The sequence below is a fragment of the Budorcas taxicolor genome, chromosome 9, assembly GCF_023091745.1.
Source record: "Budorcas taxicolor isolate Tak-1 chromosome 9, Takin1.1, whole genome shotgun sequence".
Classification (NCBI taxonomy): domain Eukaryota; kingdom Metazoa; phylum Chordata; class Mammalia; order Artiodactyla; family Bovidae; genus Budorcas; species Budorcas taxicolor.
The window spans coordinates 38,393,749-38,407,404 of record NC_068918.1 but is presented as its reverse complement, the minus strand read 5'-3'; positions in this window follow the sequence as shown (position 1 = coordinate 38,407,404).

Sequence of the window (13,656 nt, the reverse complement as noted above, 5' to 3'; positions counted from 1 at the left end):
TTAAATATTATATTAGTTATCCCTGATAGTCTAGAAGATTGTGCATGCACAGGATTACATCCACTAAGAAGTAGTCTCAAAGCTATGGGGGAAAAAAAGCATTTGGGAGCAAAAAAAGTAAATCCTCTGAGTGTAACAGAAAACTCCAAGTACATAACACATCTGACTGTAAAGGCAAAAATCTTAACAGGCTAAATGAGCATAAGCACAATCTTTGACCAATAAGTAGATGATGATCGTTCAGAGATGACCACTAAGCAGCTAATCTGAGATTAAAAACAAAGGTGAGAAAAAATAGTGGAAGAACATCAGAAGCTGCACATTGAAGGGGAAATATGCTTCACAAAACTATTCATCTAAGTCAATAAATATGTAAATAATCAGTGAAGAATACCACAACAGCAGCTACATGGAGGAAGGGATCAGTATCCACAGTAGCAAAGATACATTTTTCTAAATGTCCAGTTTTCAATTAAAAGAATTTTACAAGACAGGCAAACATAAAAGTATCATTAAACAGGAAAATAATAGATGATAGAAATTGCTTTTGAAGGAGCCAAGAGCACTGCAGCCAAGGGTCCCACATCCCAGGCCTGTCTCAAAAGAAACACATATCTAGGCTGAGGCAGTGAATCCCCTCTCTCTTCCACCACATCGACAATCTGAAGTCACCTGGAAATCTGGAAGTCGTGGGAGAGACCACAGAGCCACAAGTAGAAAATGAATGGCTTTCTTTCCCTGCTTGGAGAGAAGCTGCTCCAGCGAGCTGCCAAATGAAGGAGCCAAGGTATAGGCCTTAAGTGACAAAGAACTCAAAACAGCTATTAGGAACATTTCACAGAATGAGAGAACATCATTCTTTAGTAAGTAAAAACAGTCTGATGACCACATCTCATCAAATACAGAATATAAAGATACTAAAAGTTTAAAAGTTAACAAAACTAAAATTCTGGAGTTGGAATTTTTAATTTACTTATTGAAAAAATTATTGAATTTGCAATTTGTTTATTGAAAAATTCCTGGAGACATTCTCTAGTAGATTTCATCAGACAGATTCAGTGATCTTGAAAAAATGAATAGAGACTATACAACCTGAAAATCAGAAAGAAAAAAAAATAATAAAGAAAGTCTAAGAGAAATATGGGACATCATTAAACACACCACCTTATGCATAATAGGAGTATCAAAAGGACAGGAAAGGAAGATACATCATTTTTCTAAACTTACAGCTAAAGATTTACTAAACTTGATGAAAAACATTAACCTATATGTACATGAAACCCAACAAACTCCAAATAAGACAATTCAAAAGAATAGCAAAATCTACCAACATAATTAGTATTAGAAGCTACTTCAGGTAACAGCAGAATACACATTTTTCTCAAACTCATACAGAATATTCACCAAGAGACCGCATCTTGGGCCATAAAACACACCTTAACAAATTTAAATAATAAGTTTCAAGAGAAATAAAATAGCTTCAACAGATAAAAAAATAAAATACAGCTTCAAGATGTGCCAGATATAGCAAAAGCAGCACTTATCAATCACTGAATTCATTTATTAGAAAAGAAGAAATCTATAAAATAAAAAGCTTCTGCTTAAAATACTAGAAAAGGAAGTCAAATTAAATCCAAAGTAAAGAAAAGAAAATAAATAATAGTCGTGTCCAACTCTTTGCAACCCCGTGGACTGTAGCCCACCAGGCTCCTCCATCCATGGGATTCTCCAGGCAAGAATACTGGAGTGGGTTGCCATTTCCTTCTCCTAATAAAAGTTAGAGCAGAACAAAGAAATTGAAAACAGAAAATCAGTAGAGAAATTCAATGAACACAAGAGCTGCTGCTGCTGCTAAGTCACTTCAGTCGTGTCCGACTCTGTGCGACCCTGAAGACGCCAGCCCACCAGGCTCCCGCCATCCCTGGGATTCTCCAGGCAAGAACACTGGAGTGGGTTGCCATTTCCTTCTCCTGTTTCTTTGAAAAGATCAGCAAAATCAATGAAATAAGCTAAGAGAGCAAGAGGAAAGACACAAATCACTGATATCAGAAAAAATGTGACCATTGCTATCAATTTCATTGATATTTAAAAGATACTACCAAATATTAAGAACTTTGTGCCCCAAAATTTGATCAGCTAGATGAAATGGACCAATCCTTTGAAATACACAGTCTACCAAAATTCACACAAGAAGAAATGGATTATTGAATAGGTCTATACCTATTAAGGAAGTTGAATTAATTAGCTAATTACCTTATAAAACAAGATGAGTTTATTGATAATTTCTATAAAACAGTTGGATTAGAAATTATGTTGATTTTCCAACCTTTCTTCCATAAAATAGAAGCCAAGAGAAAACTTCCTAACTCTTTCATTGAGGCCAGCAATACCTTAATACTCCAACCAAAGAAGACATGATAAGAAAGGAAAATCAAAACTAATATCTCTCATGATAAATGCAAACATCCTCAGTAAATATTAGCAAAATTATTCCAAGAATATATAAAAAGAATTATATACCACAACGAATAGAATAGATAGGAAAGGATGTTTCATTTCTTGAAAATCAGTTCACGTGCTCCATAAAATCAACAGACTAAAGGATAAAAATTATGACTATGCTAATAGATGAGCCTTGAAAACATTATTTAAATGAAATAATCTAGTCACAAAAGATTAGACTTCATAGTGTAAAAAATTACATTTATATTAAATGTCTAGAATAGGCAAATCTATAGAGATAGAAAGCAGATTAGTGGTTTCTCAACCCTAGAAGGGTGGGCAGAATGAGAAGTGACCGTCAGTGTGTGTGGAGTTTCTTGAAGAGGAAAATAAATCTTCTAAATTCAAATTGTGGGGATAATTGCACAGACTAGTGAACACATTAAAAGTCAATTTGGTACATTAAATAAAGGTTGTATGGTATATGAAATTGTATCTTAGGCTCTCAAAAAGAAAGCATTACCAGAGGATTGTATGTCTTATTCATTTTTTGGAAAAACTTGCTCTTAATTTTATTTGATATTTGGTTTCCCTCCTTTTTTACTTAATTACTTAAAACTTGTTTTAATAAAACTCAGTTTTCACATTGTGTTCATTTTGCTATTCTTTTTATACATTAATGCTTAAGACTAAACATTTTATTGAAGTATGCTCATCTTTTGATTCTTTCACTTGTCCACAGAAAATAAAAGACAACACTGTACATTTTCCTTTGAATGGAGTTTTTGTCTATGTAACATGTGTGTGTATGTTCAGTTGCTGTCATGTACAACTCTGCAACCCCATGGACTATAGTGCTCCAGGCTCCTCTGTCCATGGGATTTCCCAGGCAAGAATACCGGAGTAGGTTGCCATTTCCTTCTCCAAGGGATCTTCCTGTCAGGGATCAAACTTGCATCTCCTGCATTGTCCTGTGGATTCTTTACCACTTGAGCCCCCTGGAAAGCCCATATACCATAATATTTCATCTAAATTTTTCATTGACTTAATAATCTTAATTTTGCTTGATTGCTTTGCCTTGATTTTGCCTTGATTCAATAGTTATTCAGAAAGCTGTATTTTTATTTAATTTTCAAGAGGATAATTTTTAAAAAATTATTGTCACTATCAGTTTTCAAATATCCACTGAAAATACCGTGATCTGTGATGTACATTTTCCCATCTAACAAATTAGTGTTTATATTCAAGGATATGAGTAATTTTAAAATAAATATTCCATGTGAATCACATTATGTAATGAAATGACATCAGTCCAGGTTTGATGCATGATACAGGATGCTCAGGGCTGGTGCACTGGGATGACCCAGAGGGATGGTATAGGGAGGGAGGTGGGAGGGGGGTTCAGGATGGGGAACATGTGTACACATGTGGTGGATTCATGTTTGATGTATGGCAAAACCAATACAATATTGTAAAGTAATTGGCCTCCAATTAAAATAAATAAATTTATATTTAAAAAAATCTGGTAACGATAACCCTATACGCGAGACAGCAAAAGAGACAGAGATGTATGAACAGTCTTTTGGACTCTGCGGGAGAGGGAGAGGGTGGGATGATTTGGGAGAATGGTATTGAAACATGTATAATATCATATAAGAAACGAATCGCCAGTCCAGGTTTGATGCAGGATACAGGATGCTTGGGGCTGGTGCATTAGGATGACCCAGAGGGATGGTATGGGGAGGGAGGTGGGAGGGGGGTTCAGGATGGGGAACACGTGTACACCCATGGTGGATTCATGTTGATGTATGGCAAAACCAATACAATATTGTAAAGTAATTAGCCTCCAATTAAAATAAATAAATTTAAATTAAAAAAACACATTTTTAAAAAAGCATTTTGGACCAATATTTCCCAAAAGTTTAAACTTATCAGAGATTAATCAAATCGTGAAAGAACTACATATTAGTAAAAGTATAGAAATGAGGAAATAATCTGTTGATAATTTGCAAATAGAGTAATGTAGCCTGATGTGGAAAGATAGGAAAATCTCTCTCTTCTGTAAATGACACATCTGTACCTTGCTCTTAATATGTGGAAAATTTGGAGAGAAATTGCCATCTATGCCCTGAGGTGTTCACCTCAGTGGCATAGCCTTCAACTGAGATCTAAGTGTGATTCAGAAAAGAATGTCAGGTCCGTCAATCCTTAGACATCTGGATGTGTAACAGTAATGCCTTTCCCTGAGTCCAGCTGAACACTCTACGACAGAGATTTAGGTTCATTATGAGTATAAAATTGAGCAAATTTTAATGCAAGTACATAGAAAATGCCAAGAACTGGCAGTATTATTTTTATACCAATTTTAATTAGGAAATCAAAATAAGCAGATTTGACTAACTTTAGTGTCACTCAAGGAGACCTTCTTTGCCAGGCTTTTATAAGTATTACGTGACAAAGTTTTGTATTATAAGTCAACTAATGAAATTGAATGAATATTGTTTACATTTCATTCTTTATATTTAGTATCAGTTATTTTCTATTGATAAAATTTATTGATATAAAGTTGTGGGGCAAATCCTTACTCTATTTTCAGTTAGCTTCTGGCTTGCAAGAAAAAGCAAGTTACTTGATCTGACTATTGCATAAAGTTATTTCTATTCTAAAATATTCATAAGTCTCTCATGGGTGATTGCAGTGAATGGCAATGTTTTCTTAACTAGATCAGGCTTAGCAGTACTTACAGAAAGGAATGTATCCAAGCTTAACTAAGATAGGGGTAGCTATCTTTTGTTTGACAAAAATATTATGACAGACAAATATTTAGTGTTTTCTTAATATTTCACTGACTGGGTAAAACATTCAGATGTTAAAATAGGGAACCGATAAAGCCCACGTTTATAGAATATTTTTGCAAAAGCTAAAAACTAAATATACAAATTAAAATTATAGAAATATATGATTTTTACCAATATAAGGGCTTTTACTCTACTTTTCCTTATTCTGAGTTCTATAATATCTTAGCTAAAGCCATTTTCTGTTCCATATATATTTTATAATATTGCATAGTAAGTTAAAGTCAAGGATGGTAACCATTTCTTAGTAAATGATGCCAATTCTAAAACTCAAACATAAAAGCATTCTTTTACAGATGTTGAGAATATTTGAGAGGAATGAAATAAAGGAACAGAATGGGTGAATTTTCTTAGAAAAAAATATGATATAGCTTACTATCATATAGCAGAAAATAAAGAGTGAAAGTAATAAGAAATTAAAATCAATTTAAAAAATACAAAGAAACTTCTCAGTTAAATGTTAACATTAAAAATTTTTTAATATAACTGAAATTGGTTAGAGTAAGAACACTACTGTAACTGTAATATCTTCAGTTCTCTGAAATTCAATTATATTGAGTGCCTAAAAAGCAGCACACAAATAGTAACAGTTTTAGAATTAAGGGGCCAGTTTCCAAATATGATAACTCTCTACATCCACTCATTATCCTCTGCATTAAGAAAGTTTGTTATGAGTATTATTTCAAAGTATTTGTTAGTTATGAATGTATTCCTTATTTTCTTAGTGTGGAAAGCTCTAAGGTAATCTTAGTTATTTCCTAAAGTTAAAGGCAAAGGAGAAAAGAAAAGACATACCCATCTGAATGCAGAGTTCCAAAGAATAGAAAGGAGAGATTAAAAAGTCTTCCTAAGTGATCAATGCAAAGAAATAGAGGAAAGCAAAGGAAGGGAAAGACTAGAGATCTCTTCAAGAAAATTAGACATACCAAGGAAACATTTCATGCAAAGATGGGCACAATAAAGGAGAAAAACAGTATGTACCTAACAGAAGCAGAAGGTATTAAGAAGAAGTGGCAAAAATATACAGAAAGAACTATACAAAAAAAGATCTTAATGACCCAGATAACCACGATAGTGTGATCACTCACCTAGAACCAGAAATCTTGGAGTCCAAAGTCAAATGGGCTTTAGGAAGCATCACTATGAACAAAGCTAGTGGAGGTGTTGGAATTCCAGTTGAGCTATTTCAGATCCTAAAAGACAATGCTGTGAAACTGCTGCACTCAGTATGCTAACAAATTTGGAAAACTCAGCAGTGGCCACAGCACTGGAAAAGGTCAGTTTTCATTCCAATCACAAAGAAAAGTAATGCCAAAGAATGTTTAAACTACTGCACAATTGCACTCATTTCAAACAGTAGCAAAGCAATGCTCAAACTTCTCCAAGCTAGGCTTCAACAGTATGTGAACGAAGAAGTTTCAGATGTTCAAGCTGAATTTAGAAAAGGGAGAGCAAGCAGAGATCAAATTGCCAACATCTGTTGGATCATAGGAAAAGCAAGACAATTCCAGAAAAACATCTGCTTCTGCTTCATAGACTATCGTAAAGCTTTTGACTGTGTGGCTCACAAAAAATTGTGGAAAATTCTTAAAGGGAATATCAGACCACCTTACCTGCCACCTGAGAAACCTGTTTTCAGGTCAAGAAGCAACAGTTAGAACCAGATGTGGAACAATGAACTGGTTCCAAATTGGGAAAGGAGTATGTCAAGGCTGTAAATTGTCACCATTTGTTTAACTTATATGCAGAGTACATCATGGGAATACTGGCTGGCTGAAGCACAAGCTGGAATCAAGATTGCCAAGGGAAATATTAATAACCTCAGATATGCAGAGGACACCACCCTTATGGCAGAAAGTGAAGAGGAACTAAAGAGCCTCTTGGTGAAAGTGAAAGAGCAGGGGTGAAAAAACTGGCTTAAAACTCAAAATTCAAGAAACGAAGATTATGGGATCCCATCCCATCACTTCATGGAATGTAGATGGGGAGACAATGGAAAAAGTGACAGACTTTATTTTCTTGGGTCCCAAAATCACTGCAGATGGTGACTACGGACATGAATTTAAAAGACACTTGCTCCTTTGAAGACAAAGATTTGTCTATGACAAACCTAGGCAGCATAGTAAAAAGCAGACATTACTTTGCCAACAAAGTTCTATTTAGTCTAAGCTATGGTTTTTCCAGTGGTCATGTATGGATGTAAGAGTTGGACCAAAAAGAAGGCTGAACACCAAAGAGTTGATGCTTTTGAATTATGGTGTTGGAGAAGACTCCTGAGAGTTCCTTGGACTGCAAGGAGATCAAGCCAGTCAATCCTAAAGGAAATCAGTCCTGAATATTCACTGGAAGGACTGATGCTGAAGCGCCAATATTTTGACCACCTGCTGTGAAGAACTGACTCATTGTAAAAGACCCTGATGCTGGGAAAGATTGAAGGTAGGAGGAGAAGGGGACGATGGAGGACTAGATGGTTGGATTTCATCACCGACTCAATGGACAGGAGTTTGAGTAAGCTCCAGAAGATGGTGAAGGACAGGGAAGCCCAGTGTGCTGCAATCCATGGGGTCAAAAAGAATTGGACATGACTGAGCAAATGAACTGAAATGAACATTTCAATAAAAAAAAAAAAAACAGAACCTATACAAATAAAAAGGGGTTAAGTCTCAGAAATATTATGTTTATGAGAGTTTCCTGAAACCATACTATGTTATGTGCATCTAGTTTTTTGTTATAACAACATACAATAGGAAATGAGTAAGCAAACCAGTTTCCATATTAAATACAAATGCATCTCAGAGTATATTTTGCATATTAAACTTCAAATACATATCAGTTGTTTTTTTTTAATGTCAGTTATTATTTAGAGGAAAAGGTGAGACAACTCTCAGTTGACAAAAGACAAAATGAAAGAAAAATAACAGAAAGAGAAAGGAAATTGAAACTTTTACTGATTCATACAAGTTCAAGTAAAAGTGATACACAACCAAACACTTCATCACTATTTTAGGCAATTAAAAAAAAAAAAGATATAGGCAAACGAAAACCAGTAAGCCCAAAAATAAAAAGTTCTATATACAAGTACAAAAATTATACAATACTGCAGACTCCTATCTCAAATAACAAACACCATGAGCATAGCTGATAAAAGTTCAATTTTTTAATGCCAAATTTTTTTATGTATAATACAAATAAGAGTTTGATTAACCATACAGACAACCAAAAGAGATATAGTATATGAGTTTTGAAAGCAAAACACTTACTTTCTCTTCTATGAAGAATTGTTTGAAAATTGTACATTGATCATTGCTATGAAAACTGGACTTTGAAGAACTAAATAAAAACCATTAACTCAAGAATAAGAAATCCGGTATATGAGTACTAAAAATTCAGTGGAGAGTACTAAACATTTTTATGGTAATAAATCTGAACATAAAATTTAGTTTTCAGAAAATGTGATTTGCAATATAAGAGTAATATCAATGTAAGAAGACACATTTAACTACCTATATTTTATAATTTATGATCATTACAGACAATATTCTTCAATTACAATTCTTTCTAAGAAAACGATATAATGTGAATGATTGAAAGAACAGGAAAATTGTGCCTTTATATGGTGATATATACCATTCATACAAAAAGTACTAGAAGTAAGTATGAATTATGATATATCTTTATAGCAAAATTATATCAAGGTTATTTTCTTTTTTATGATTTTTATATCTTTGAATTTCTTGAACAAGTATTTTGCTTACAATAAAACATCCAGTAAGTGTAATTTTTAAAAGTAGAAACAATGAATAATAGGCTGGAGTTAGATTCTTGATTATCTTACATGAAAAATTGAAAATGTGCATTTTACTTTACGGTATATAGAGCAATTGTATATTCTTGAAAAAGAGGACTACTTAATCAGAAATGTAATTTAAGGAGAAAAATCTGTCTACAGCAAATGAAAGTAGAGTTTTGAGTCATAAAACATATTTCAGACATTTTGTGTATGTGTCTGTGTGAACAATCCAGGTAAAATATATAGAAGACTTGAAGTGTGGCAGTAATAATAAAAATAAGAAATTGAAACTGAAGAGAGTGAAGAAGTAGAAGTGTCAGAAACTGGCACTTGATTATATAAAGGTTAGAGGGTGAATGAGAGGTCAAAACCTGACTTTAAGATTTTTACTCCAGTGACAGAAAGAATTGCAAAGCTATTAACAAAGATGAGGAATGGGAGAGAAGCAGACATGAAGATAAAAGAAGAGATAAAATACTTAAAATGTAACGATATAATCTGTCACTAGATCTATCTTAGTATTGAATAAAATTATATCTGAAGGCTGTTAGTATCGATTAAGTGAATTTTTTTTTAAATTGTTTTGACAGTTTTGGAGAAAAGTAGAATTGCTGAGGTCTTTGATGAGTTCCAGAAATCTGAAATTCTGAGTATGCTTCATAACCAAGTGAACCATCTATCATGTTTCCTACTGTGTCATATTAAAAAAAAAAATGCAAAAGTTCACATTTTTTTCTCACTAGGAACAGAAGGTAGAACCAACAGTGTGTTGTTTTCTCACAGCAGTTTTGTTAGAAAAATGCTGCTTTCACTGGGGAGCTAATACTTTAGAAATTCAGTGTCAGCCATGTTATTATCAATACATGCCTTAGTTATGAACTCACCTTCAAAACAAAAAAAGCCACTCATATAAAACATCTCATAAAATAAATTATGAAACAAGTACATTTTATTTGTATTTATGTGTGCAAAAGTCACCATTATCATCACCAAAAAGTTTTTATTAAGTACACACATATATTTCATTGCCCTACATGTTTTACAGAAAAATTGGCCCTGGTTCACTTTGATTTGTAGCTGCATGCCAGGCTCCCCTGTCCTTCCAGGAAATAGTGAAGGACAGGACAAAGATTCAAATACAACTTAGTGACTGAACAACAACAAGCCTACACAAAATTGCAAGCCTTATTCTTCTCAAAAAATAAGATAATATTTCAAATATCTAGTTTTTTGTTGAGAATTATGCATAAGATTGGAGCAAATCTTTAAAAATTAATCAGGAAAAAATGGACAAACTCAGTAGGGAGATATAAATCAGTTAGATTCTGTAATAAACCTTTGAATGAGTCCAGCAAAAGGAAGAATTGAAAAGATGGTTACATAGATCTAATGCTTAGCAGCACTGCTAAGAAATGATCTGCAACTGTTAACAAGAGTTAATATACAAGTTAGTTTTTCTCACTAGCTTAAAAGCCCATTGGAAAATGAAAAGGATATTGTGATACTATATTTTATTATGTACATGAATCCGAAAAGTCATACAAAAATCTAATAAAACATAACAAGAGTTTTATTTGTGGTTCCTTGTGAAATTATAGTGAAACTTAATCAAGAACATATTAGTAAATAAGAAATGCTCAAGTTTCCTCATAGCGGTAGAACACAATTATTACTATCTACTCTGTCACTCCATATATAACTAAAGCATTACACAAAAGCAACTGATGGTCATAAAAAATAGCCTGAGTGTCTAAATGAATAGAAGAGATGAGTGACTTATATTCTGTTTAATCTTAAATTTTAGTGCATATTATTTGTTCTAAGCCTTTGAAAAATGTTCATTTTGAAGTTGCATATGTAAACACATACCTTTAATAATTGATTTCTTTCATCACTAGAGCTCCACTGTTGAATGGAAATTCTATTCTCATTAAAACTTTTAAGAAGACATTTAAAATATATAAAACCAGGGCAATATTTAAGGTCTTATGTTCAGCAGTAAGGAAAGTAAAGTTACATCTACCTATCTAGAAATTTTTAATTATTTCTTCACTGTTCAGCTATGAACAGTGAAATTGATTCCTTAATGTTTTTTTTCCTGTAATTCCTTTAACTATACAAAGTTCATCCTAGGTGTCAATACGGGTTCATACTGAATAAATATATTTGCATGCTATAAAATATATCATATATAACTTCATATATCATACTATACAGATGTCAACTTACTGGATTTCTTTTGCTAGTTCTATACTACAATTAAAAAATAGATGACATATAAATTTTAATGAATTCTTTCTTATAACAATTGATAGATGTCTACCAAAATCCCTCTTTGGGAGGAACACTATTTGTGTTCTTATAAACATAAGTTCTTATGTTTTTATAAACTTTAATTTATAAGAAATTAGTGCGTTATTAATCTCTTCAGCCCTGCCAATCCCTATTCCCACATCTACTGATTAGAAGAATAATGTCCCATTACCAAGTCCCATTTTAGTAGAAAAATCTTTGAAAATAATGGGAATGTGGGATCAACTATGAGCAATGTCTTTAAATATATTACCTTCTCCTGGTCCTGAGAAGACTCAGGTTATATGAGTTCATATGGGTAAAACAGTAATCCAACAGGCCTGGTGTCCTATTCAGAACAGAAAGTGAGCTCTCTTTCTGAGCAAACACAAAGGAAAAGCCACATGAGGACACAGGGAGACGGTGACGTGAAGTGAAAATCACTCAGTCATGTCCGACTATTTGCGATGCCATCCATGGGCTATAGAGTCTATGGACTTCTCCAGGCCAGAATACTGGAATGGGTAGCCTTGCCCTTCTTCAGGGGATCTTCCCAACCCAGGGATAGAACCCAGGTCTCCCTCATTGTGGGTGGATTCTTTACTAGCTGAGCCACAAGAGAAGCCCAAGAGTACTGAAATGGGTAGCCTATCCCTGCTCCAGCAGAACTTCCTGACCCAGGAATCGAACTGGGGTCTCCTGCATTTCAGGTGGATTCTTTACCAACTGAGCTATGAGGGAAAACCATAGCTCATAGGGAGAAGATGGCCATCTATAAACCAGGTAGAGATTTCTCACCAGAAACCAAATCTGCCACCACCTTGATCTTGGACTTCCTGTCTCCAGAATAAATGTGTAATCTCCCTGCTGCTCCCAACAACAACAAAATCAACCAATCAATAAATCCTGCTATTTTTATTTTAAAACCAATAAATTTAAGGGACATTTCTGCTCAGTCTCACACATATGCTTTTCACAAACTAACCAATCCTTCCAATATTTTGTATATATTGAAAATTATGTAATCATAGTTACTTTCCAAAATTTCTGTGAAATTTGCATTTTTTCAGTGACATATTTGAAAAAATGAAAAAACAAAGTGAAAGCAACTTGATATCCAAAACCAAAATGGAACAAAAAATAAACAAGCCTCCCTCCCTTAAAAAAGCAAACCCACAAATCAAAATAAAATGCAAAGGAAAACTGTGGAAAAGCAAATATTGATGCTTTCCCTGTGAAAACAAGGATTCTACCAACTCTACAGCAGGAACATCTACAGGATGTCTGCATTAGAATCAGCAAAAATCTGACTAGTTTCTCATTTGAAGAGAGAAGCTCAAAATTCTGGCCTGGTGTACTTGAAAGCAAACGGGCACAGAAACCGCAAAACTACCTGAAATCAAGGTCCAGTCTTCTGGCTACTTGTGATAACCCATGTGGATTTGAGAGACCTTCCCTGATACTTTGCTGTACCCAGTACAGGGGTTTTGTTTGATCTAGAGATAGAAATAAAACCCAGTTGGTAACTGGGAAAAAAATTTTTTACACTATTTTAAATCAGATGTGATTTTATTTTTGGAAACACTTGGTAACGTTTCTTACATATACAAGAATATGAAATTACAATTACTTTTGTCATTTAAGGATTAGGATGGTACAAAGGTTAAATTGCCTTCTGTGAACAATAAACTTTATGAATAAACTGAAATTTTTCATTGCAATGAATCCAACTCACTTTGGCCATTAATAATGAAATTGACTTTACTAGAATTAGTTATGCATTTCTAAATAGCTGTATATCAGATTGTTTGATCAGTAAATACTTGTTTTTGTTCTCTTAAGATTCAGTCCGAAGACACAGCACAGCTTGTTTCAAGAAGTAGAGAGCCATGTGTGTAACCTGAAGGGGCTCTGCAACCATTGGGAGACCCTAATCGTGCCCTGCTCTGAGCCAAGACTCAGGATATTGCTCTGGTTTTCCTACTGAGATTTAGTTTACATTACACCCACTCTTTGATAGAAAGGACATTTTTTTCCTCAGGATATATTTACACATAAGTGCAGATATTTAATTTTGTTTTCATTTTTTTTAATTTTTACTTTATTTTACTTTACAATACTGTATTGGTTTTGCCATACATTGACATGAGTCCACCATGGGTGTATACAAGCTCCCAATCCTGAATCCCCCTCCCACCTCCCACCCCATATCATCTTTAAATTTGACTTTTAGATAATTAGTAGATTAACAATTATATTTCATCTTAAGAAAAACTT